Raw genomic sequence first — 26,942 nt, 5'->3', positions numbered from 1 at the left:
ATATAGATAGATAGATATATATATGTAATATGTATATATGTAAAGGCGGCATTTTTATTCCTTTTTTGTAATTGTTTTGCTCCTAAACAGTCATTTAAAATTGTACAGCTGTGGTGATTTTGTAATGTTTTCTTTTTCAAATAAAGACTTAAAAAGAAAAGCACCTTTTAAAAAGTACATTTTTGTTTTTGCTTAATTCAGGGTTTCATTCCATTCTATTTCTAGGTGCATTTTAATCAGAAAACCTTTACTGTTTGTAATCCTATAATTATAGTGATTTACTATTTAAAGTAATCTTTTAAAGCTGCTGTGCCTCACAAGCATGCTCAATTTTACAGGAAAGTACTGCATATCTCCTGGTGTGTTCGACTTCTATACCTGCACCAGGGAGCAGCAAAACAGAAGCTAAAAAAGGGGCTTGATGACTTGTTACCAAACGGTGTTTCTAGAACATAAGAACATAAAGTTTACAAACGCGAGGAGGCCATTCGGCCCATCTTGCTCGTTTGGTTGTTAGTAACTTATTGATCCCAGAATCTCAGTCATTAATGTAGATTAGGAATAGCAGAGGACCTAATACTGATTCCTGTGGTAATCCACTAGTTACCTCGCTCCATTTTGAGGTTTCTCCTGTAATCCATACTTTATGTTTTCTACATGTTAACCACTCCCTAATCCATGTGCATGCATTTCCTTGAATCCCTACTGTGTTCAGTTTGAGAATTAATCTTTTATGCAGGACTTTGTAAAAAGCTTTCTGGAAATCTAAACAAACCATGTCATATGCTTCACAGTTATCCATTGTTGATGTTGCATCCTCAAAAAAGTCAAGCAGGTTAGTTAGACACGATCTTCCTTTCCTAAAACCATGCTGACTGTCTCCCAGGATACTGTTACCATATAAGTAATTTTCCATTTTGGATCGTATTATAGTTTCCATAAGTTTACATGTAATAGAAGTCAGGCTTATTGGTATGTAGTTACCTTGTTCGATTTTGTTTCTCTTTTTGTGGATCAGTATTACGTGTGCAATTCTCCAGTCTGTCGGTACAACCCCTGTGTTGCATGATCTTGGTTAGCGGTTTGTAAATAACTTATTTCATTTTTTTTTTGAGTACTATTCGGAGGATCTCATCCAGCAAATGGGGGTTTGTTTATTTTAAGAGTTCCTAGTCCCTTTAACACTTCTGCCTCTGTTATGCTAAAGTTATTTAAAACTGGCTAGGAACAGGTCGACACGTGGGGCATGTTGCCCATATCCTCCTTTGTATAAACTTGTGAAAAGTAATAATTTAATATTGGAAAAGCTTTTTGGAATTGGTTTTAGCCCCCTTAGCAATGCTCATTTCTATCTCTCTTGGCCTTTAACTTCCTTTTTGACTTGTGTTTGCAGTTCCAAGTACTCTCTTTCTGTGTACTTTGTTCTTGGTCCCTTTTTAAATGCTCTGTAAAGTGCCTTTTTTTCCTGAATATATTTTTTTAATTGATCTATTAAACCATATTGGCAATTTTATTTTACATTTAGATTTGTCTACTTTTGGGATGCAGTTGTTTTGCGCCTCTAGTACTACATTTTTAAAAAAAACTTTATTAAGACTTAGTTGAAATGTCAGTAACCACTCAGAAGCACTGCATTAGAGTTTAAAATAAATGATTATTATATTTTGTATAAGACTATATGTGTACAATACTCATGTGTACTGTATATAGAATAGATAACTTTTAAACATTTAGACAAAATTCTATAACATTTGGGTAGTGTTTAAATGTGTAAACTAAACTGTTAACACCTCTCATGTATAATTGTATTTATTTCTTTATTTATTTCTTTACTTTTTAGGTAAGTGATCTACAGCCCAGCTTGCATCTGAATGGCTTACTTCTACGAGGTACCATGCATATTTATACATTGTAGCCTTTTTAGTCAAATGAGGATCATTAAGCAATGATTTATGTTTCTATAAATTAGCCCAAAAACATATGACATTATTTATTCGAATATGGTGCACAGCTTTGTTCAATGATTCTCTCTTATCCAAAAAACTAAATAACAGTTTTTGTGGCCACAATTGTTCTAAACCTTTTAGCCTTGCACGATTGCATCTGGATTTCTTCCACTATAGCCACTAGTTTATTTTTACACCTATGCATTTTATTTTATGTTTACAAACTATTTTATCAAGGGTTTTATTTCCTTTATAGTTCTGGAGATGCAAAGTTATGGTAACATGATTGATTTCTCTTAACATATAAGCGGGGCATATTTTGTACATTTACACAAGCTTTTTACCCAGCACAGGAAGACGGTAAACGGCTAGGCTGGCAAATAACAAGGCAATTGACTGTCTGTTTGCTTTTTCACAACATCTCCTGAACATTTTCTACATTTATAAACTGGAGAAAATTCAAGATTAATAACGTTATGCTAGTTTTGATGTGATTTGCCAAAATTTCGAGGAGCGTGAAAAGGGTTTTTAAAACTAACTGTTTTTCATTGTTTGTTTGGTAAAACAACAACTAAACTTAGTTAACATCAGTTCAAATGCAGATGTTTTGGCAAACAGGCCCAATGTCATTTTGTACAATTTACATTCTGTTTTTTTTTATAGTTGGTTGAAATATTCAAGTTACCATCTTGGTGTTTTATTTCTCTCTTGTTTTTGCCAAATCTGTTATCAAAACATGCTTGTTTTTTAAGTGAACACATATCCCCAGTTTATCCATATATAAGCAAGAAAAAATCCATTCTTTTTTAACTACTGTGTTATCAAGTTAAGTTTATTCTAACCTCGTGCACAGAGTCTCAGAAAGTAACATTAGGTAAATGGCATGAAATAAAACATCTGTTTTCTCCAAAGGCATATGATTTAATAGGAGGTTTCTGGAAGCTAGCTGCAAAATGTCAGCTCTGAAAAATGTGGAAGCAGTACTAGGGCTCTGTTTGTGGGTGACCTCGGGCCATTATTTTCTGAAATTCAGATGACAAAATGTAAACTTTTTTCTTCTGTAGATATTGTATGTGCCATTTGGGGTCCCCCTGAAAAGCTTACCACAGCATTTTTGTAATTTTCCCATGGTTTTCCCATGCCTATACTATGCATTTACCATATTTTACCGTGTTTTTTTTATGTGCTTTACAATGCTTTCAGAACCAATGCTTTATCTTGCTGTCACTATGCTTTATTACACTTTGCTACTGTATGCTTTTATTACAGTAAGCTTTTAAAAGGTTCCCAATGTTATATCGTATAACAGTTTCTGCCACTGTGTTTATCATTTAGATAGATCCCCAAGACTACCACACCATTGGCAGTGGGTCTTCAGGTCAGGGTTACAGTGCTCTTGCAGAGCAGTGAGGGGAGGTCCCAATCCAATTAATAACTATGTCTTGGAATCGAGGTTGAACAATCACTGTGTTTTTGGAAGTTGGTCTGCAGCTATTTTGAGCTCGACAGGCTGGTGGTTTCTTAAAGCAATATCCAAGTTACTAAGTTGCACTGCTGAAATTATGACAGTAAGGCAGCCTGCTGATTTTTATAATTCACGATTGTGGAGACTGGTATATTCAGAAAGGAAAGTATTGTAGACGTAATACATTCCATTTATTATATGACTTTACTCGTGTTGTCGATGTTATAAGGATATCAAACAAGTCATAGAGAAAACAAGTTGTAGTTTACAGCCAACTGATTTGATAATAAAGCCACCCCAACATATCACACACCTGGTCTTGGTCCCAATTAATGTTGCATTAAAAAAAAAAATTCCTTTTCCAAATACAGTATCTTTTGTGTGACTGCGTGGCAGAGTACAGTTTAAGTGAACCCTTGCAGTGTGTACAAGAACACCTAGCTACCTGTCTTAGTAGATTAACATTGTCATGCTACACATGTGTGACGCACTTCTGAACTCCAGACTGTGCCAGAAATCTAGTTCAGGAGTTCAGCTTGCAAAAGAAAGCTGTCTCCTCCTGTAAAAGCCAGTCTCCCTAAAATCAAGTCTTACATTGCTCTGCTTCACCTCATTGTTCTCTGCAGTGACTGATTTGAACCAAGTTTGATGATCCGCAGTCACGAAACCATGTACTGCAACCTGCTCTGTAAATGACTGAGAGTTCATTAAAAAGTTGAAAAGTAATTTAATTTAAAGAAACTATAAAATATTATCATTCTTAATATTCCCTGGCAGCCCTGTTTCATACTATGTTAAATCTACACAAGCACTGCACCGATGCCTTGTTCCAGACAAAACACGATCTACATAATTACTCTGGGGTAGTAGTAATGTGTTATTAATGACTGTAATGGCCAAGTGCATGGATTGCAGCTGAACCCTTTGGGTCACATTGTGGTTACATTTGCGTTTTCCCCCTGCTAACCATCATTTACTCATAGCAGAGTATGTGCCTCTTACAGTAAAGTACCGTACACACTTTTACCCCCAAAAATGATTTTGGCATTATATGAAGCTAAAATACTGTTTAGTAGGATGAGAGCCTACATTCAGTTATCATTTGTGTGCACTAACAATAACATGGAAGGGTCTGCAGGCCATTCAGTCTACACATGTAATGTGTTGTGTCTAAATACCCACCATAGTGCCATGGCTACTAGAAGGCATTTAGGCACACATGATCCATGTATAAAAAAATAATTGTATATATATATACGTTTTCTTTTTTCATTGGACTAGGACCTTGAAGCAACATAAAACTAACTGAAAAATTCCTGCAGGGTGAAGTAAGACATGCAATGAAGGGAATCTGTAATTTTCAAAACTGGAACAATATGCTCGCATTGTCAAAAGAATGTTAGAAAACACTAAACGGTATGTATAGTGGTGCCCAAAAGTATTGACACCCTCCTGTCTTTTCATTGCAAAATGTTCTGAAGCCAAATACAAAGAAAAAATATATGTACATGTTGCTTAGAACTATAAAACCTTCATTAAAATTACAGAAAGTGTTAGGAATGTTCATATATTGTATATAAATAATATCAATGTGCATTTTGCATTGAAAAGAGAAGTGTGTCAATACTTATGGGCACCACTGTACTCTGTGTGTGTGTGTGTGTGTGTGTGTGAGAATCCTGAGTGAGGTGTTGCTTTTTATCCTAAATAAGGCCCTTTAAGAGGTTTTTTTTTTTTTTTTTAATCCACAAAAAACATACTTTTACAGGGTAGGTAATAAACACTTCAGCATATTTCCACTAGGCCCTCACGCTATCTTCCCTTTTGTATGAAGTTTCACTCCAGATATTATCTATCATAATAACTTGAGGCAGTATAATGGTTTCAGATGCATTAATAGATCATAAAACCAAAGAAAGCTGTCACAGTGTGTAACAAACGTGTGAGGAAATGTTATGTTTGCTTTAGGTGAACCTTGCAATTTTATAAAGGTTATTAATCCACCCTTTTCAGTATTTATGACACATTGTGCATCCTGTTAATTCTCTTCCCCGCTGTAGCACTCCTTAACCTGACTCAAGTCTGCTTTTGTTCTGAGCATGTTTTTTATTATGTGATGATAAGTAGGAAGTTACATTGTACCTAATAAATACAGTACTAATCTGGTTCTAAGTTCTTAAACCAAGTGCCAGTGATGAGAATTTCTGAGATTTTATGCTGTGTCCCATAGCAGGTGGGTAAGGTTGTGAATACCATTGCTCAGTGTTCTGGGGCCCCATAATACCATGGCTCAAAAGCTCATTAGTACAGCACATTTACATGTTAAGCACGTAATTATCTTGTTATCAGATGAAAGTACAGTACATTTCACATGTGATTAGGAATCATTTCAGAGAAATGTGCTATAAGAAATTCTGGACATTATCAGTCTAAAATGAATGGGTGTTTTGTCATGGCTTGTAACAGTATTAAACTTTGACAAATGCACTTGCATGCGTTGAAAGAGTCATGGCTCATACCAGACACATTAGTGTTTTCTTAAATGTGTTTCCCAGCCTTTACCCTCAAATGCTCCGTTCAGTAACTGTAGTGTTTTTAAAGGAACAGCACATGCATGATGGTGAGGGGACTGAGGCTATAACAGCATCTCCACTTTCTTATGTAATAGGTAATGGATATATTATTACTAGTGAATCGAACCACGGCCTTCACTGGACAAGGCTAGCTGTGGCTGTAATGAAAATCTTTATATACCATACATTTTCAGAATATAGTATGCACCTCATGCATTGCAATACAATGCCGTAAAACATTAGCTTTTAGAAACATGTGTTGGTATTTATGTAGGTTGTGAGTTATGATACACATGTAAACTGCATTCAAGTATATAGAAAAAGTGACATTTTAGGTAAGATTATATAGCCAGTGATGTACCCCCCCCCCCCCCCCCCCAGTAGTTGTCATTATTGCATAACATAAAAAGATACAGTATTGCATATCATTGTACTTGCCTGTAGAAATAATTAGAATAAATAAATAAAAAACAGCAACTGTTTTTATAGATGCATGAAGACAACGCAAGTCAGAAGTTCTGTTGTAATTTTGTCTGTTAACACGAGTCTAAAAAGAAAGTTATAATGGCTGAGGAAACCAATGTCATAGCATAAACTTCAAATGCTTCAAGTGCTATCAAAATATGGCTTTCGCCTTTAGGCTAAACTATAATGACCACCCTACTCCATTATTACCACAGTTTGACAGATTTCCTGAGAAGTGACACATTATGTTTTTTAAAGTCAGTGATTTGCTATGACAACTGCAGCACAGCTTCCCCATATACAACATGCTGTTCCAATTCAGCTGCCCTGGCTGCGGTTTCCCCATCGCCTTTATTTTTTATTACTATATACCGAAAGAACCACTGCAGTACAGGACCCAGCTTCCACCAATCCCATGGGAAATAATCTAGCATTTACAGAAATGTGTTGGCAGATTCAATGGGGCGGTTGAATGCTTGTTTTAGTGTTTTATCTGGTCAGCAGCTGCAGGATATGTCTTGTCGAGTGAAACATAAAACCGCCCTCACTGCTGAAAACCTCAGGCCACTAGGCTAAAGTTGTAAATAACTGGTTCTTAATGGCCTTGAGTCAGTAATTTGGTGCTGGTGGTTATTCTACTCTTTCGGTTGCTCCTGCTGAACTGAGATTCAGGGATGTGCTTCTTGTGGGATACAATATTGGAGATTTGTAGTTTACTTTTGCTTCCTATTTGCAAACTATTGGTGCTATGTCTGTCCTTGACAAGAGGGCAACAACCTGTAAGATCCGCCTGTCAGTCATGGGACGAGGGTGTGTGGTCTCTTCCTCTCTCTGAATGGTTGGGAGGCGGGCCTTTGGGGATTGTGGACTGTCTACTACCGTATTGGTAACCCTGTGGTCCTGATTACTGTTGGCAGTATTCAGGCTACGGACAACCCTCTGTGGGTAAAAATAAATCCGTGCACCTGAGCAGCTTTATAAATAAAGTTTTGTCTCCTGTGTGTCAGTGAATTGCCCACCACCCTTCCACATGTGGTGTAAGAGTGGGATTCACTGGCACTGCCCATACAGCAGTGCAAGAACCGAGGGAGATAGAATGGACCCCCAACAGTTAGCCGCCATGATGGACCTCTGGCGCCAAACTCTAACGGAGGTCGTGCAGGGGGGTGCCAGATCTGCGGGACTGGACCCAGGATTACATCGGCTGACAAATAAGACGGCAGAGGATCGACCCGACGCCTACCTGGAGATATTCGAGGCTATGGCGATCTCTGCTGGGTGGGCTCAACCACAGTGGGCTAGCCACCTCCTGCCACAGCTGATGGGGGAGGTGTAGGCGGCGGCGAGGACCTTGGATCCGGTGGCAATGATGGACTACCCCACGCTGAAAGCTGCCATCCTCAACCGTGCGGGGGTGACTCCGTAGGGCTACCGCCGCAAATTCTGGGAGGAGAGATTCTCTGCGGAGGATCACCCCAGGGCCATCGCTCACCGCTTGCAGGATTACGCCCGGGGATGGATGAGCCCAGGGGTGACCACCACTGCCAGGCTGGTGGAAGTGATTGTAGTCGAGCGGTTCCTGGAGTGCTTGTCTCTCACCAGGGCATAAGCAAATAACCGGACGCTGGTGGCGGAGTTTCCTGATGTGTTTTCTCCCGTCCTGGGCAGACTCGAGTAGCCCACCATCACATTGAAGTTGAGCCGAGGGCGCCAGTTCGCCAGAGGCCGTACCGCATACCTGAACACAAACAGCATGTAATAAAAGCGGAAATTGACGAGATGCTCAGACTGGGTGTAATAGGTGTCCCAAAGTGACTGAAACCGTTCCATTGTTTTAGTGGATAAGCCGGGTCAACTCGATTTTGCATTGACTTCAGGTGAGTCAATGAAAAATCAAAGTTTGACGCTTATCCCATGCCCCGGGTAGATGAGTTGCTGGAACGTCTAGGCATGGCTCATTTTATTACAACACTGGATTTAATGAAGGGGTACTGGCAGATACCCCTGACCCCGGAATCCCATTTTTGACCAATTCAGGACCATGCCCTTTGGGTTGCACGGAGCACCAGCCACTTTCCAGCGGATGATGGATCGCATTTTGCAGCCCCATCAGCAGTACACGGCTGCTTACATAGATGACGTGGTTATCCACTGTGAGGATTGCCCGAGTCATCTGTGTAAGGTAGCGGTGGTGCTGCAATCTTTGCAGGAGGCTGGGCTCACTGCTAACCCAAAGAAATGTGCCATTGGGAAGAGTGAGTTGGAGTATTTGGGGTATCGAGTAGGGAGTGGCCAGATCAGACCACTGATTGCTAAGGTTAAAGCCTTGGCTGACTGGACGGTCCCTGTGACCAAAACCCAGGTGCGCTCTTTCTTGGGACTAGCGGGCTATTATGGTAGTCCACCGAGCAGGGAAACTGCATCAAAATGCAGATTTTTTCTCTCGGGAAGGCATGGGGGTATAGGATTTATGAATGGACTGGTGGTGCGATTCTGAGGAGGAGGATATTTAACGGGGGAGATCTGTGCTGACTGTTTGGCGCATGCATGGTTCTGCAGGAAGAAGGCAGCAACTCTTAAGATCCACCTGTCAGTCATGGCAGTGACACGGAGAGGTGGGACGACAAGGGTGTGTGGTCTCTCCCTCTCTCTGAATGGTTGGGAAGTGGACATTGGGGAATTGCTGGGCCTATAAAATAACACTCTGTTGTTCCCGCAGGTGGGCCCCTATAGGATGACAAACGAGCGAGCAGAAGCTCTACTGCTGGACCCAGAACGAAAAACAAAAACAAAATGAAATAAAATAAATATAGGGGTAGCGGAGAAACCGTGGGCAGGCCCAAAAATATAGACCATAGTCTGAGGGAACAGTGGAGTGTAGGATGGAGACCCGGACCGTGCGGTCGGGGAAACGCTGCAGAGTGCAACACCTTTTATTTTATAGTTTTGTTAGTAGTGTTTTGTTTTCTCTTTTTCTTTGTGCCTTTTGTTTTCATTATTATTTTGAGCACTTGTATGTGCACTGGACTGTCTACCATATTGGTAACCCTGTGGTCCTGATTACTGTTGGCAGTATTCAGGCCACGGGCAACAGCGCCCTCTGTGGGTAAAAATAAATCAGTGCCCCTGAGCGGCGTTACAAATAAAGTTTTGTCTCCTGTGTGTCAGTGAATTGCCCACCACCCTTCCACAACATGTTATACTGTATCTTTGCAAATGCAAATTTTGTAGAGTACGTTCTTAGCCTCTTTATATTACAGACAGTATTTCTTTACCTTAACTTACCTTGGGACAAAAGTGTTGCAGATTTCCTTAAACTGTGTCTAGCAACAACAAAATAAAATAAAATTATAGGTTTACAAAAATTACTGATTTGTCATGCCCTCAACTCATTTGCTTTGCTTTACAATGGAAATTAAATTAAGTATGTGCAACAACTTACAAAAAAAAAAAAGAATAATGGCAGAAGAAAACATGTGTGTATGTGTAATTGTGTTTACTGTAACTACAGTATGTTCATTTTGCCCCCCGTTTGGATTCTAGCTGTTTCTAGTCCCAGATTGTGATTCAAGGATATTTGCACTGCCCCATCCCCTCTGAGAATCATGTGCGAACATGTTGTGGTTGATCACTGAACCTCTCATTACTGCATGTCTTTTCTTTCCCTTGCCCACCATTCACAGAATCTGGTACCCATAATAAAGCCACTGATGCAATTGGAACTCACTACAAATCTGAAGCTTCAAACTGAGGTGCAAATGAATTCCAGTTGGATCAGCGGCTACATCAGATGTATTTGTGCTTGTAAAGATCTCGGCTTTGACTAAGACCACCTATCTAGATGAGAGGTAGCAACTGCATTACATCAGTTTCACATCAACCAGCCATACGGTCCTTCTCAGAACTGATTTGTTTGTACACATGCATATACTGTATGTAATTTAATCATGAGGTATGACTAAAGTTATCATATTGGATTAAACAGGCAAGCAACATTTTTTAAATAAAACTGTAGAGTTTGTTTAGATCTTGTAATAGTTTTGTTTTATTTATTATAATTTTATCAATAAGATAAGAAATCATAAACAGGAATTGCAAGAGCAATGCAATGCCAAAGCACTAAAGCACGTTTCTGTGTGTACTGTGCAGTTGCAGTTCTGTGAAAGCATGCCAATGGAAATGTTTAGTATCTTTGTCAGTCTAGCTCTCTTGCGCTCTTAATATGTATACTCAAATGTATGTATTTAAAACATCCCTTGATCTTTTCACTTCATCTTCATCGTCGCTGGGTGTGAAAATGTCAAATCATGGTTGAAACTAATTTGTTCCCACTTAACAGGATATCATTATTGCCTCGAGAAAATACACAGCTGCACGTCCATGTCCTTGTGTGGTTTCCTTGCTCTCATCTGGATCTCATAGCCCAGTTAAAGTCCCGGCAGTAATCCGAACTGTAACCGAGTGTCATTTCCGTGATAAGTTATCCCATGGGAGGACAGCTCTGCTAATAGTTGGTCTTAACTAATAGAGGTCTGATGAGGCAGGAAACCAAACCCCAGTAATAGGAGAAGGGTAGCTCATGAGACCATAAGGTCTGTTTGACTAGGTGGTAGACACTGCCGGTGTTGAATACTTTGTATCGTAGGTACAGTAGCAGCCTGTGTGACCAGACCTGACCTGGTTTGAAAGCTACTCCTTGTGGGTCATTATATTATCCCCCAAGGAGGATGCAATGGGGTAGTGCCACACTTACAGTTATCTGGAGAACTGGTTAAACTTGGTATGGGGATTGGTTGGGCTAATGAAGACTATCTCAGGTCCCCTGAATGCTGCATGTACATTTGTTACAAGACGTTATTCAACATGCTTTGAATGGAGGTCCTGCTATGTCTGTCCGTGTCAATGTAACAGACTCTCATTTTTGTATCTTCAGAACCACTCAATAAACAAAACTTTGTAAACATGCTAGAAGAATCAGGTGACACACCTATCAATGGTTTATTCAGGGTTGGATCTACTCTAGACTCCTTTGCATAAACGTTTATACCATGCAAGGTTTTACTTTGATCTCAGACACATTAAAGATTATAAATATGCTCTAGTAAAAGCTATAATGGATCAAACTACTAAGCAATGAGTCCAACATTACATGTACATTTTTTGTATTTATTTTATCTGGATTACTCCAGATGACTCTTTAATTAACATGAAGGAATCTTGTGGTTGCAAGGTGCAACATAATTTTGCCTTGGCCATCTATTTTCTTGGAAGAAAACATCACTGGGCACCAGTTGGCAACCTACACTTACATTTTTCAAGTAATCTCTCGGGTCATTCACGCCTTTATCCTGAAAGTTGTAACTCATATTCAGTGAAACAATCAGATCAGATCGGAGGCAGCAAGTGGCTTAACCATTTTTTCAAAACATTGTCTGAAGCCAATTTTTCTCTCGTCTAGACCTAAGGGAGGACAAATGTATTTTCTGTAACATAACACAATGGCAATTGTTAAAGTCTCAGGAATGAATGTGTCTTGCCAACCTCCTAAAATATTTGTCAAGCTCGGATAACAAGGGTTCTGCTTAAGCACGGTGCAGGCTGTTGGAGGAGGATATGATCCATGTTGACCTCTGTAAACTCTTGAGAGATGCACACATATCTTAGGGCTGGCAGTACGCACCAAGGGGATGAGGACTAAGTGAACAGATTCCTTTGACTGTTCATTATTTCCTAGATATACTGTAGTGTTAAATAACTTCCAGCATTTACAGTGGTCCAGATTCACTGTTCATTCCAGTGCAACGTTTGCACCAGGAAATCAAATTATCTAATGTTATAGAACTAGCATAAAGCGACAAAGGTATACTGTGTATGTATAATACAGGATTTGAAAGTTTTAAAACATTACATGAGCAATTGCTTACAGTGAATAAAGCACAAAGTATATACATTAAAAAATAAACGTATCTGACACACTGTTACTTAAACAGAATTAGTAAGTCTCTCAAAACTGACTGTTCAAAACGCATCTCCGTTACTTCCAAGCATTTTCATGTATAACGTTTGAACCTGTAGACTGCTTCGATTTTGCCGTTCTGTTCCCAGGTGTTTGGGCTGAAAATGTGATGTGATGTCATGTTTTTTTAATAATAATAATAATAATTATTATTATTATTATTATTATTTAGTATTTTAGAAAACAAATATGTAAATCAAGGAAATACTGCACATTTACTAATTCTACTGAAAGTACTTGGAATTGAATTGACCTGTTGGAAGGCTGTCACTCCACAGTGTGACAAAATCTTGTTGGAGGTGTATTTTACTAAAATGGGTTTTATATTCTTGTGCAAAGAGTACAATTATGTCAAAGTTTGTTGACACACCAGATGCTGACCAAAAAATAAAATAAATAAAAATAAAAATTATAGTCTGTCATGGATTCTGTGTTTGGCAGCCATTGCGTTTAATAAATTCCCATGTTTTTTTGGGCTCTGGCCATTTTATATTTGGCTCCCTACTGTATTTTCCAGGAAGGCCTTAAAGATAAAAGAGCCTGTGGCTGATCTTATATTACTGTATCTGTAGAGATAATACTGACATAACACTTTGTTGCTGTGGAAACAGCTGTCCTCTTCTGTCATGTTAAACTGACTGGCAAGGCTTTATCGAAATCCTGATACAGTACTCTAAAGCAAAGTGTGTAACACAAACTCTAAATTGTGTCTGTCTATCAGTCTGTTCTCCTAACACTTTTGTGATTCTTTGATCATATTCCAATCAATTTCTCATTAATCAGCAGTGTACACCAGAAGCTTTGTTTTGTTTTATTAAAGCAGAGCTTTCTTCTGTGTAAATGTGTCTCAAAGTAGATTTTAAAAAGTTTATTACAGTGCCCGTGGCTGTTGTTTTTGTAAGCCGAATTGTGTTCCACTAACAGTGTGGCATTTATTTAATCGGTAGGCTACAAGTTTATAACCTCATTGAAGCAGAGCAGGATTGCAGAAATTAGACTAAATTAACAGCACCGGCTTTTTAAACTACATGGACATCATTCCTCTGGTACAGTTAAATGTCTTAAACTTTAATGAAACAACCCAGATACCATATTTAAAATGATTAGTGCAGCTGTATGTTAAGTATACAGCTGCACTAATGACAATCAAGATCTAACCTTTGTTTTCTTTTAATTGATAGGCGGTAGGGAAGGGAACCATCAAACCAATGACACTTTAGTGAAGAAGAGTCCTAGAGAATCCTAACAGGCCAACTAAAGAAATGTTTCACTGGCCAAGATGTCTCAAAAAGCATGTGTATATGAAATTCCTGGTGTGTGAAGTAGTAGCATACTGTATATATTTAGTTTTAAATGAGTTCTGGAACTTGCTTGCTTTGTAAACCAAAGGCGGCAGTTCTGACCTGTGGAGGCTATTTTTCAAGCACTAGACTAAATAATGGAAGATGATGAGCACAGGCCCAAGTACTGAATCCGGAGTTCAAAACTGGGGGAGGAGTCTGTGCAGTTGAGCAAGTCCAGCAGCTCACGCACACGCAAATGCACACACACACAGGAATTCTCCTCAGGGAAGAATCTGAAGCCAGTTTTGTTATTGCAGCATCCATGGTGCTACAGCTTCAAGTGAAAGTCAGACGGCCCAAACAGCTTATGCCATGTTTCCTTCTGCAGAGGGAGGGTGGTGAGCCGAATTGCCTTTGGGTTCAATACTTAGAGGTGCTGATGCATTTAGTAACAATGAGTACCAAAAGGAACAGGAACTTATTAAACATTGTACTTGTACTTTGTGTCAGTTGAACTCATCAAAAGATAAACTCTCATCATCCTAAACTGAAGACTCAATGAAACAGCATCACTTCATAATCAAAGAAAACTATACACAAAGCAGATCTAATTGCTGAAATCAGTAAAAAACTTGATTAGCATCTTCATTTCAAAGATATTTGGTGTAGTGTTCCAGAGATATAAATTGTTTGCTGAAGCCTAGTGTAATGTTTCTGCGTGTAATAAACTTTAAGAGATCGCAAACACCTCATCTTACAGTGTGAAATATATATTTAAATTAAATACAGACTTTCTGTATGTACAGTAGAAGGACCTTTGTGGCTTGTGACACAGCTACTTAATATAAACCCTGTTGCATAGAAAATGCTGTTCTCTGATAGTATTTGTTGGTGACTAAACTAATTAACCCACTCAGATTTAATTACACAACATACCGTCCCCCTTCTGCATTTCTCAGATGCTAAAAGATTTACAGTGAATTGCTGTTGAAACTACTGTAGTACTTTTTGAATGGAGCCAGCAGATGGCACTGCTGCATAGTAATGTGGTGTTCAGTATCTTCAGTAACAACTTTTATTGGCAGGTTATTTTATCAGTCCTTACATCACTTGGAATTTAATCTTGCACATACTAAAGAATATAGTACATTGATGTGCGGGTGTTGGACCGAGAATCAAATCCTGATATAGACCATGCCAATTCAGACAGAAAATAAGCATCTTCCATGCAAGATGTTGGTCTGCAATACAAGTCTTCAGAGCCTCATTAGCCACGTACAGTTAAGCATTAAAAAGGGTGGCTGTTTGCTAATTACCCTGTCTCCTAAAAGGTCAGACAGATGGACCACTGATTGATGTGTTTGCTAGTGCTAATAACAGCTTCATTGTCGAGGCAGTACCATGCAGTATTTCAACTTAACAGTTTTTGATCTCACTGTCTTCATTAAACTCAGTTCTAAGTAACTATTCTTCACCTGTTTATTACAGTTTAGGCACTTGATTGGAATGTTAGAAGACTGTAGTCCTCTGTTTATCCACAGAGCAGAATAAGGTACAAGGCAGACAGCAGTGATCAACCCTACACTGTCCTAACCCCCAGCAAAATCTGTCTTGGAGGGACTACCACCTTGGATGGAGAGACAGTTAGTTAGTGTCCTGTCAAGGTGATTAGCAAGGCAAACTATTGTAAAGGCTAGTTTAGGACAGGAATGTTTAGGAGAGATACCTGTAATTAATAAAGCGTTAGTGTATTTGGCTTAGACAGTTGGAGCACACTTTGGGATGGATTTCAAAGGGTTTGAATAATCATTTGAAAATATTATGTGAGTGCACTTGGAGGCAGTGACAGTTAAAATTGCATACAGGTTACAAAATATTTACATAAACAAATGCTATACAGAAACTTAGAAACTGACCATCAAATGTTGCTTTGAAACTGTCCTGTGGTCTTTGCGTTGCAACGTCTGTGTTTCACAGAATGCATAATTTGAATATTTAGATCCTGGCAATCAAACAGATTAACATTGTCGGAAGAATCTATTGGCCATGTTCATTAACAATACAATAGAATGGCCTCTGCCTTCGGTATTGGTTGTTATTATTCCCCTGTAATGTGCTCAGCTATGGCATGTGCAGCTCGGGACCTTGCTACTGTGTGTCTGCCCTTATTAAGCCTCTCCATACTGTACCTTTGATCTGCTCGCTCCCATTCCAAAGCACTGTTTGTGTACCCAGGCAAGGTTTAGGGTGATATTCCTGTAACAGATACATAGGAGCTGCTTGATCTATAATTAGGTGACACACGATACCCCAATCTGCAGCCTCCAGAACTGTTCGTTAGCAGCCACCAATTTACCTCTTTTTGTCTCTTTTTGCTTTTCAATGCCTATGTGTTAGATTGCATTGCTCTTCATGGCACTGTTGGTTTGCATGAAGAAGAGCATGCACTACAACACCTAAAAGATGCCATTGCTTTTTATGACTTTAATCTTTGGTGTTTTTTCACAAATGTTAAACAAGAAGTCATTTTATTACTTTAGCAAAATAGCCCAACTATCTTTTATTTCTCCAATATCATGTATAAGAGTCCCTTCTAGAAAAGGACTCCAGGAAATCTCTCATTGCTGTGGGCCAACATCATGAAAGAGAGGGCAACTAGATTTTATTTTTTTTTTTTAACCCAAGGGATATGAAAAAAAAGTCTTTGAAAAGTTCAGCTGTACCAGTACCTCATAAACCTCTCGTTTTGGTTATGTCCTTTCATTGGAAACTGGACAAAAGACTAAATGAGATTTTTCCATCTAGAGTTGACATTGGCCCGCATTATACAAACCAAAACATAAAGCACAGAAATAATTGTAAATAATGATTTACACTGCAGTCCAATCAACAGTAGAGGTTACTCAGCTTGGATCATTATTTATCGGACCAAAAACCTTTAACAAGCATAAAAGAATCGGCCATATAAGATGCTTGATCTGCAAAAGTTATGAACAATTGGGGCTAACTTTCTCCCCTCCCCATTTTTATTGCAACAGGAACAACCAGCAATAGAAATAAAACATCATTAAATAAATCTTTATTCTGACTTCTTGTTCTTGTACATGTAAAATGTATTTGGTTACTTTATTTCTATTTTAACCATTGGCGTCGTGGGGGGTGTCCTCTCTCCCAGTGGGAATATTTTGAAAAAAGGGATTGAAGTGCAGCACTCTGGTGCATTTTTGCATGGTTTAAGCATTTGCTAGACTAGCAGTGGCCTGCTTGAGGTGTCTGACAAAGATATACTTTTGAAGCATCAAGGGTCCTGCAATACAAGACTGGATGAAAATGTGTGTGGAATTGATGAACGCACCTTTTAATTGTGTAGATGTAATATGGGAAACAGCATGCTGCAGCTCCCATGCTCAGCGTTCGTTAAGTCCTGATCTGACAGCATGTAACACAGACAGCTCTTATGATTACATGTTTATTTTTCAGTAAAAACAAGTTGAAATTGCAGCGTTTTGGTTGTTATTTTCGATATTAAATATAGTACAGCAAGAACATTGTTATATATTTTAGATATTTTCATTAGCACAATCTGAGAGCTAAAATTTTATTGAATGGCAATTATTTTTACTGCAGTCAAGTAAGCTGCAGTAAACTTAATTTTCCCTGCAACAGCTGATCCTGCCTTGGTACAAAACCCACTCTACGTTACTGTTTTTCATTATGGTAGGTGTTCAATTACTGTGCCTGCACCTTTGGCTCAAAAGGTATTATCAGCTCATCGTCTAACTAGGAAGTCTGCTGTGCATTTAAATCATTGTTAAACTCCTGATGGTAAACAATGTTGCATCTGTTAAAGAAGATGCAACAGACAAAAAAAAAACTATTGGTGGGACTCAACATTATTTAGGCACTCTCTGATCTTACTGGCGAAAGATAACGTTTGTTTATTAGAGTTCACAGCTTGGTAAGGCAACTTTTTCACTTCCTTTTTTGCTTAATTGTTGAGCTGTTTGCTGTCAGCTCTTCATTAAAATCATTTTTGGTGGCACGTGTGCAACACACAAGCCTTAAGTGTATTTTTATTTTTGTTTTCGCTGTTCTTGTTCTAAATTTCTTGAATGCAACTGTTCATTTTAAGCAATTTTTGTACATAACAGTTTGGTCACCATCACAACTGTTGCATGAAACTGGGGTTATTGTATTCTGCTGGTGTTAATAAACAGCTCAGCTGATATCCCATCATGTTTTTCTTCTTAAAGCCGTACAGCCTCTATACATGAACCCCCAATATCTCTGACAAGCACCTGGGGACACACATTTTTACAACATCATAACAAAGGAATACACCTTTTTTATTTATTTATTTATTTTTGGTTCGTATGTGTAGTCATTATGTACTATATATCACATTCCAGTACGATAATACAACAAAAAAAATAGACTGAATGATAATACTCAAATGGTCCAGTGGTTAAAGAAAAGGGCTTGTAACCAGAAGGTCTCCGGTTCAAATCCGACCTCAGCCACTGACTCATTGTGTGACCCTGAGCAAGTCACTTAACCTCCTTGTGCTCCGTCTTTCGGGTGAGATGTAATTGTAAGTGACTCTGCATCTGATGCATAGTTCACACACCCTAGTCTCTGTAAGTCGCCTTGGATAAAGGCGTCTGCTAAAAAAAAAAAAAAAAAAATCTTTTTTTTTTTTCTTTTTTTTTAAGAAAAGTAGCCGGTGCAAATATAATAGGTGGTGGATAGCACCGGTCACAGGCTTATTTTGAAAACCCTGTCTTCAGAAAAATAGCCCCTTGTAATGTAATAATCAAATCTTACATTTTAACTTTTTTTTTTTTTTTAACTCCCCCCCCCCCCCCCCCCCAAAGATGAAGTCTGGAAGGGGCTCAAAAAGCACTTTGTTCAACACCATGTGTAAAAACTAGTGTGTGTGTGTTTCTTTCTTACAGATGTTGTTCATTTACATGGTATTTACTTTATAAACAGATACAGTCTATACATGGTACATGTTATGAGGGCCTTTATATTTCTAATGGAAAGTGAGTCTACCATCTAAGTCCATTATAACTGACTTTAACATTTTGTGGGTATTCCATGTATGCCTGCGCACATTCCAGAGTGGCCTGATCAGTTCCATGCAGATTTACTGCTGCGCAAATTATATATTCATCAAGGTTTTTATGCTGCAAGTAAACAGTCCACTCTGTGCCTCTTAAACCACTAACAACCCATAGAGTGACACTTACTGCTTGTATAATTGACAGCAGGGATCTAAAAATGGGCACTGCGATGAACAGCCCTGCATGCTGAAGTTAAAAGTTAGCGATTATCTTACAAGTGATCTACCTCCTGATTGTAAATCATCACGGGGTTGGGTAGTTTGCTCTCCCTTCTGGACAGTCTTTGGGATTCAAGCCAGTGTGTCACTGTACTATGCTTTCAAATAAGTAGAACCAGAATGTCATTTAGATGACATAATCGTTGGATAATCGCCTCTTTCATTTGAGGTGTGCCTGGACTGAATGAGCACACAGTGACAGCTAAGAATAACATTTCAGGGAAAGTATACAGATCAAATCAGCAACTTTATTTCACAGGGAAAGTGGTTCCTTGAAAATAATTTGCCTTATTTTTTTGACATTTAATGTACAATGGTATGGAAAAAGGTGTGGGAACACCCCACTGTATGCACAAGTCTCATCAGATGTTGCTGATTTGCAAATTGCAGATGGCAGCAGGAAGGGTTGAGCTCCCACTGATGCAGCTCAGTTTAACAGCATGTATTGAAGGGCAGAGACGCCTGACTTTGATTTGAGTTGTAATAGTCAGGGGGCATATTAATGGAACGAGCCATAGGGAAACCAAAAAGCTAACCAAACATCCAAAAGCAATTGCTTGGAATCACTTTGGAAGGATGTCTGCTGCTGTTAGGTCCAGCACACTCTCTACCAAAGAAAGGCCAGCTCTGAACAGATTTACCATAAGTCAAACAAGGTGTGAAGAAAGGAGACAAATTCTGTTGGAAACATTCCACAATCTTGTTGGGGGACTACCCTAGCCATGTCCCATTACTGGTACATGACAGATTTTTTTTGGAGATTCCTTACCTGCTGTAGATAGTTAATGAGCACCACATTGTTCATATGCAGCAGGTATAGTATTAGGACCCTAGGTCAGGTGGGGTCCTAATACCTGTTGCACAGGAAGTGACTCTCCTACATATTGTGGCAAAATAATTGGACATCTCCTGTACCATGGGTCGTAGATTTCTCCTGTGTCATTGTAGAAACAAAGTCATCTTTAACAAAGTGAGATTTCTTTATGGCTTATCAGCTTTCCATCCACCTCCCCGAAACATAGAAAGCCTGAAGACTGTAGGCCTGTTTTGAGTTATTTACAGTAGATTTGGTAGGATTATGTGCAGTAAGCTCTACATATATAGCCATATTTAGAAACAAGTGCAAGTGGAAAAAGTAAAACTTTCTGAAAGGAATAAAATAATTGGTTCATGCATTTTTGTGCTCTGAAGCAATTGTGGACCTTACTGTAGCATTTTCCAATATTAAAAATATACAGTAGAACAAAGTCCAGGCTGATCCATGACCAATGAAAACACAGCTGAATTGGACCTTCAGGTCATTTCAAAACCTTGCAGGGTTTGCTTTGCCTTTGTCCTGTATTCCCTGGGGGACTGTGAAAGGGGTTGTTCTTTCAATAAACAAGAGTACTGTATTGACTTCTTGGAAAGAATGTGTGTTCTGCAAAGGGAATCAAGTTCTAAACAGAGCTTCGCAGAGTATCACATGTACTAATATCAAAGCTCAGGGCAGCAATGTGAACCCAAGGCTTTTTGGATATTGCTTGAGGCCACTCTGTCACTGATTGACTGAGCTTATTCAAGGAGAATTTAAAATGGAACAAATGATGTATGTATTGAGAACTGTCAGAATTAGCTGAGTAAGTGGAGCCTGTTTTGGAAGAACTTAGTTAATGTACACATACTTTATTTGTATGTTATATCAAGCTAAATAACCCACATTCATTCACAATTCTTTGCTCTAAAATCTACCTTTTAAGGGGAAAATGAATGCAACAAAGTCATCTTGTAAAATAAAAGTACATATTCCAGTTATACATGAAAATGAAAAAATGCAAAAAAACAAAAAACGAATGCAACAGAAGAATGGGATATGATTTAAATTGAGTGTTGTGCTTCAACGTGCAATGGCTGTGTCAGCCACCAGCTCTGGGCTTCCCCATTTCATCTGAAACGTAATCGCCCATTGGTGGTGGTCTGCCACTGTCTGCATCAACACAGAATGTACAGGGGAGCGGATGGGTTTCATACATTCTGTACCTTGCCTTCAGCATGCTGTAGTAATCCGGTACAGTACTAGGCCTTGCTTTATCTTTAGCTAGAGTTATGTTACTGTAATAAAAACAATTAAGCAATATTATGACCCACTACAAAACTGTGATGAACTCCTGTAAACAACTTATTTTTCAGGTACTTCGACCATCAACAATCGACATAATTATCCATAATAGTCCTTAAATAATAGTTTCCTGTCAATTTCCTATTATCTCCTATTATCCCTATTACCTAAATAGATCAGAACAGGTCCGAACGTGTAATAGACTATTTTTTATCTTTTGGATAATGAAGGGTTATGCCATTTTTAAACAAATCTTGTTACAATGGATTTTTAGTTGTATTCAAGAATGGCAGTGGTTTGGTGGGTGCTTTGTTCCTGTTCTGTGTAATACCTATTATACTAGGGCAATTACATCATCGTGGACTCTGCCAGCCAGGTTACTGACTATTAGCGAAACATTATAAATTGAATGAGGGTGACTCATCTTTAAACATCTCGTACTTGACACTGTAGTTCGTTGAGCTATTTAATTGTATCTACATCATATTCATGATCAGCTCTATATACAGTTAATACAGTTGCATACATTGTAGAAAGAAGGTTTAATTGCACCCAGTTGTAGGGGTATTCCTTTCTATTCTATTATCTTAATAGGCACCCACTCAGACATCACCCTAAACTACGAGGCTATCATAATAATGATGATATTCCTGCACATACATGCTTTATAAAGTCACAAACATGATTTGTAGGAGCGTGGCCCCTCTAACTTCTCTATCATCTTGTGACCTCAAGAACAAAGTCCTATATACAGTATGTATATGATGAATGCACAAGACAGAGGCTCAGAACAGAACAGAATTCCCGGGAGTTTTGCGGGTGGCATTCTATTAGGAAACTGTATTGATCTGAAAGGGCCCCGTTACCTTTGGCGAAAGGCATATGTGTCACATTTACCTACAAGATCCTATATGACAGCAGAAACACAGTCCTTCAAAGCCACAGCCCCTTTACAGGTACAGTACATGGACCTGATGGTTTACTGTAGTCAAATCAAGCCCTTAAATAACATTCGCAAAGGTTAAAATAGTGAATATTGAGTTAAGCTCATACATTAATAGTATCCCTTGACCTGTAATATGGAACACATACTGTAACAAAGCTCACCCCAGTTGACAAGCACACCTGTAGTTTCTTTCTGTGTTTCTTATAACACCTGCAGTTTGGTAGCTGATGGTATAATTTTCCTTAATTAAATAAGAATTCTCTTTGCTGCCAATTGCCATTTGCACAGCCCCGTGTACACGCACACACTTTGGATGATGTGGTAACTTGCTAAGGGCATTTTCCTCCAACATAACCTAATCCTCAAGACTAAATAGTGAGGCTGTTATAGGCAGGAGAGCAGAATGGCAGCTCATCCTAGCCAGCTTGCCAAGGGTTTTGAAAGGGAAGGTTTTGAAAGGGTTCATGAGCAGCTCATGTATCTTGCTTGGAGTGATTAAAGAGGGGGAATGGCTTTTTGCTCTTGCCATGTTCAAAATGGCCCTGCGTGATATCTGATTTACGTGGCAAGGGGAGATCAGAAGGTCCCTGCGTGATATCTGATTTACGTGGCTAGGGTAAATCGGAAGGTCAGACACAACAGTATTTTGTTTGTATTGTACCAGAGTTAAAATTAACCAAACAACACAAGTTGAAAGTGAGGAATTGCTGCATTTTTGCAGTGAAATGCCTGTGATTGATAACATGTTAGTAGCCACCACACCCTGCCCCTGGTTATTTGTCATTGATGGACCATCCTATATCATATATCCATCTAATGCATGTTCTTTGTGTGTCAATTACGGTGCTTGCATACTGTTCAAAGTCAAAGACTAATGACAACTTATTTAGATTAAGACTTGATTGATTTTTCCCAGCTGGAGAGGAATGTCTGTCTGTATGTGACTTACATATTTACATGCTGTATGTAGAGAACTGTTTGTCCAGCTGTGATGAAACTTGCTAAAGACATTCTTGGGACATGTGGAGGCTCTGTCTCTGTCTAACTGTATGACTATGTTGTACTTCAATTTTTACATACAGAGAACCGCTTATTAAGTTATTAGGACATTCTTTAAAACAAGTTATTAAAACTATTAAAATCTGGGGGTATATAAAAGAAAAAATGGAAATGCATTCAAAGTAAGGTACTGTATAAGTGCACAGATTCCTGGCAGTAGAAAGCCGAACTTGATTTTGGCTGGATTAGCAATTGACTTGGCTGAACTAAGCAACATACTGTGTTCAAGCAAATAGCTCTTGTACAGTATGGCATGCGAACTGTGCTGTGGAGGTGCATGTACTGTAAACAATATGAAGAAATCTCCTTAAGATAGGCAAGTAACAGTAATACTAGAACCAGTCTAGTACTGGAGAGATCTTAGTTAATGCTTTAATGTCTCAGGAAATCAGGATTCGAGAGAGAGTTTTTTTTTTAAATTCTTTTTTATAAAGTTCTCGCAATGCATCTGTATTCTTTGTATCATAGTTCCTGGGTATACTCTAATACTCCCTATCTTGCCTCTAAGAGATAAAAATATGTGCTTTCCCCATTGGTTTAATTTCTACTGGGCTGGAATGCATTGATAAATTGGGTAAATGCAGTCACAACGTTGCTGAGATTCAGGTCTTTGAGATAATATTAAGGTACGGGATTGTCTGAATAAACGCTCAATTTCTTGTTTAAAAAAAAAAAAAAAAAGCATTACTTTAACTGATAATTATTTATGTTTGTATAGCGCAGTTGAATTTCAGAATGTGATGACTAAACTAAGCTAGCAAAAATATTATTCCCAAAAGTCATGAACAGGTACATATTTGACCTTTTTATGCTGTTTCTCACATAAGACAAGTGTCTGTCTTATTATGCCTTTATATTGTTGTTTTACAGTACACCGCATGATCATTGTTCATCTGCAACAGCATGGTGCTGATTGTACCATGCAGGGTGACCACAGTCCGGACCTCTCTGGAGGAAAGATAATATAAATGGCATTTGAGCACTAACCTGTTACCGTGAAACTCTTTTATCGCGTGAGCTGAACTGTGGTATTTTGGAATGAAATGTTAGCATTAAATATCTATGCTAATTACCCACCTTCCTGAAGATGTCATTTGAAATACTTTGGGCCATATTTACTACACTTTTGCATCAAATAAAATGTTTGCTGTATTTTTCTAAATGGAATCAAAACCTGCTATTCAATAAAGTTGGTAATAAAGTGTTTCTATCCTACCTATAGCTATGGGTTTTTTTATGCCTAGTTTCAAAACACTTAAGTGTGGCAAAGACTTAGTAAATCTGGCTCCAAATGCTTTCAATGAGAATCTTCCAAGTTATACTTCCTTATACATTTATACCTTTATGTAGTATTTTTAGTAGATTTGATGCATTATCACTTTTGATTGTTTTAGATATTGGATCCCCTGTCAGTGTTCCCAGGCCTGTAAATGTGGATTTTGGTCAATGGCAGTTATTGATATTGTAATAAGTACAATATTAGTGTATCCGGTGATTATTGTGAGTGGTATAGTCTATAAGTGTATCCGGTGATTCATGTGAGTGGTATGGCCTGTTTCTTTGAGTCCATCCACTTGGCTCTGTGATATTGTGGGATAACGTTACATGTACTTTACAGTAGGTGTGTTGCGAGTTAGGTTGTCATCAACAATGGTTGCCGGATAAATTGGTGTCTTGATTTGTGAATAAAATGGCACATGATAAAATTCAGAAGGAATAATGTACTGTGTACATGACTCCCAGGTTTACAGCTGTCAAAACGAAAGTAAAGCCAATCCAAGACATTGTGTAAAATGTTACTGGTCATGCTGCATCATCACCCATGTCTGTCTGATCTGGTCTAGAGGCACTGGCACATCGTTTAGACAGTTAACCCTTAAGCAAAACTGACAGTTGGGGGTCACAAAGGATATGTAATGCTGTCATCTTGTTTCTGTAGTCTTTCTTTTAACAGCTTATCCTCTTTCCCAGACCTTCTAAAAAGCATGCTGCCCTTCTACAATGCCTGCTCTCCAGAAATGAATATTGTTTTTATAACCGTGCAGTTCAACTGATTTGCATGGTGGTAGATCTAATTACCACTATTTAAATCATTAAAAAAAAAAAAAAAAAATACAGAATTAAAATAGACTTTTGTGCACTGTTTGATTTTTAAAACCTTGGTACACCAAGGTCCCCATTTTAATGATCATCTGTTTACACAAAATGCTGTACAATATTTATTTGTACTCGAAGCTTCATTACCAGTGGTGTTGCATTCTTCCATTCATTTCATACAGTACATGGGTACATACGTTCTGTCTCTTTTAAAATGACTCATAACTCTGACTTGAATCCCAGGTCAGTCCAGGGTCAGACTCATCCCAGACAGCAACAGCAGGCACTAGACTGATACGGATTTATTGTTCTTATCTGCAATGCTTAAAGAGCTAATCGGGTTAAATACCATTAGAGTTGCATTATGGAATGTGTTGCCTCTGAAGATGTCAGGCCAACCTTGCGCTTTTTCTCTATTTTTAGACAACGTGTGAATAAGAAACTGAGGCAGAATGATTATTGTAACATCACAGCGGTTACCAATAGCAACACGGTATGTCATAGATAGATGTACTGTTAAAGGTTACAATTATTAAATGGTAGTGGGAGTATGGGGTAAGCAATGATAAGTGGTGTGATCAGAGGATGACATTGTATTTTCACATGTGTTAAATGCAGCTGTAGCTCCTCTGTTGCAGTAGATTCCTGAAACAACTTCCAACAACTTCTTCAGTGGTTCTCTATGGCTGCATTATCTTATTTGCAACAAACGACAACCAACTCCAATGACAACCGGCTCTTACTTTCCACAAGTATCACATGTGGACTAGGAGATAACTTTGTTGTGAACCAAGCGGATGGCAAGGAATATTGATGACGATCTGACATCAATCTCCTCAGAAGCTATGTTGCTGAGACACAGCAAGTAAGTACATGAAATCCCTGCAGACCCGCAATGTGATACTATAGATTATAGAACTACATACCTGATACAGGTCCAAAAGGAAGTAACTTCTCTCGGGGGGGGGGGGGGGGGGATTTTCCCTGCAATGTTTTCGAGTTCTGTTCTGCATTCCGGTCTAATTTAGTTATTACTGTTACTCAAGACTACAAAATATTATTTTAAATATGACTTGACATACGTTATACCCACTGGCACGTGCATTATTTAATAGGAGTTTTTTGTTTCTACAGTGTCTAACCATCCATCCTGTGGATCAGTATCTCCTTCTAGGATTTGAACTGACGAATATGAAAGTGCTTTTTCTGGAAGTATTTGCTAAGGAACAAAAGTTGTTGTAGTTTTTTTGACTGCTGTCCACTGAGAAGTACATCAAAGTCAGTTGACATGTGACCCAAAGCAGATTTAAACACGGCCTTGAGAGGTGAAAGGACAGTGTAGTGCCACTTGAAATGCCAGTGATAATGTTTGTAAACCAGTAAATCAGAAGAGAGCTTCCCAAATTAGTCACTGCTCTGCAGTCTGAGAGAGGCTGTACTCAACATACTGATAAATGCACCTCTAATAGTTACAGTGCAAGCCATGGGAAGATATAAAACACCACTACTGCATGTCTCGCTATATGCAGTGACTCCACACTGGTTTTTCTTTGGTCCCTATTACAACCTGCATCTATTTGAAACATATCTGGTTCAAACCACCTGAAATAATACACTCAATCCAGTCAGAAAGTATATTAATGTTTAAAT

General features: G+C 38.6%; 2 protein-coding genes across 5 annotated transcripts in view; one reads left to right on the top strand and one right to left on the bottom strand.

Moving 5' to 3' along the window:
- Nucleotides 1-26,942, top strand: part of cmss1 (cms1 ribosomal small subunit homolog) — a 139,845-nt gene that overhangs the window by 87,843 nt on the left and 25,060 nt on the right. The gene's annotated exons all lie outside the window — the stretch shown is intronic.
- LOC117405894 (filamin A-interacting protein 1-like) overlaps nucleotides 1-26,942 on the bottom strand; it is a 110,790-nt gene that overhangs the window by 83,273 nt on the left and 575 nt on the right. The window lies entirely within an intron of this gene.

The sequence above is a fragment of the Acipenser ruthenus genome, chromosome 9 (assembly GCF_902713425.1).
Source record: "Acipenser ruthenus chromosome 9, fAciRut3.2 maternal haplotype, whole genome shotgun sequence".
Classification (NCBI taxonomy): Eukaryota; Metazoa; Chordata; class Actinopteri; order Acipenseriformes; family Acipenseridae; genus Acipenser; species Acipenser ruthenus.
Note: the sequence above shows the minus strand (reverse complement) of the source record. Positions and strands in the feature narration are given on the sequence as shown.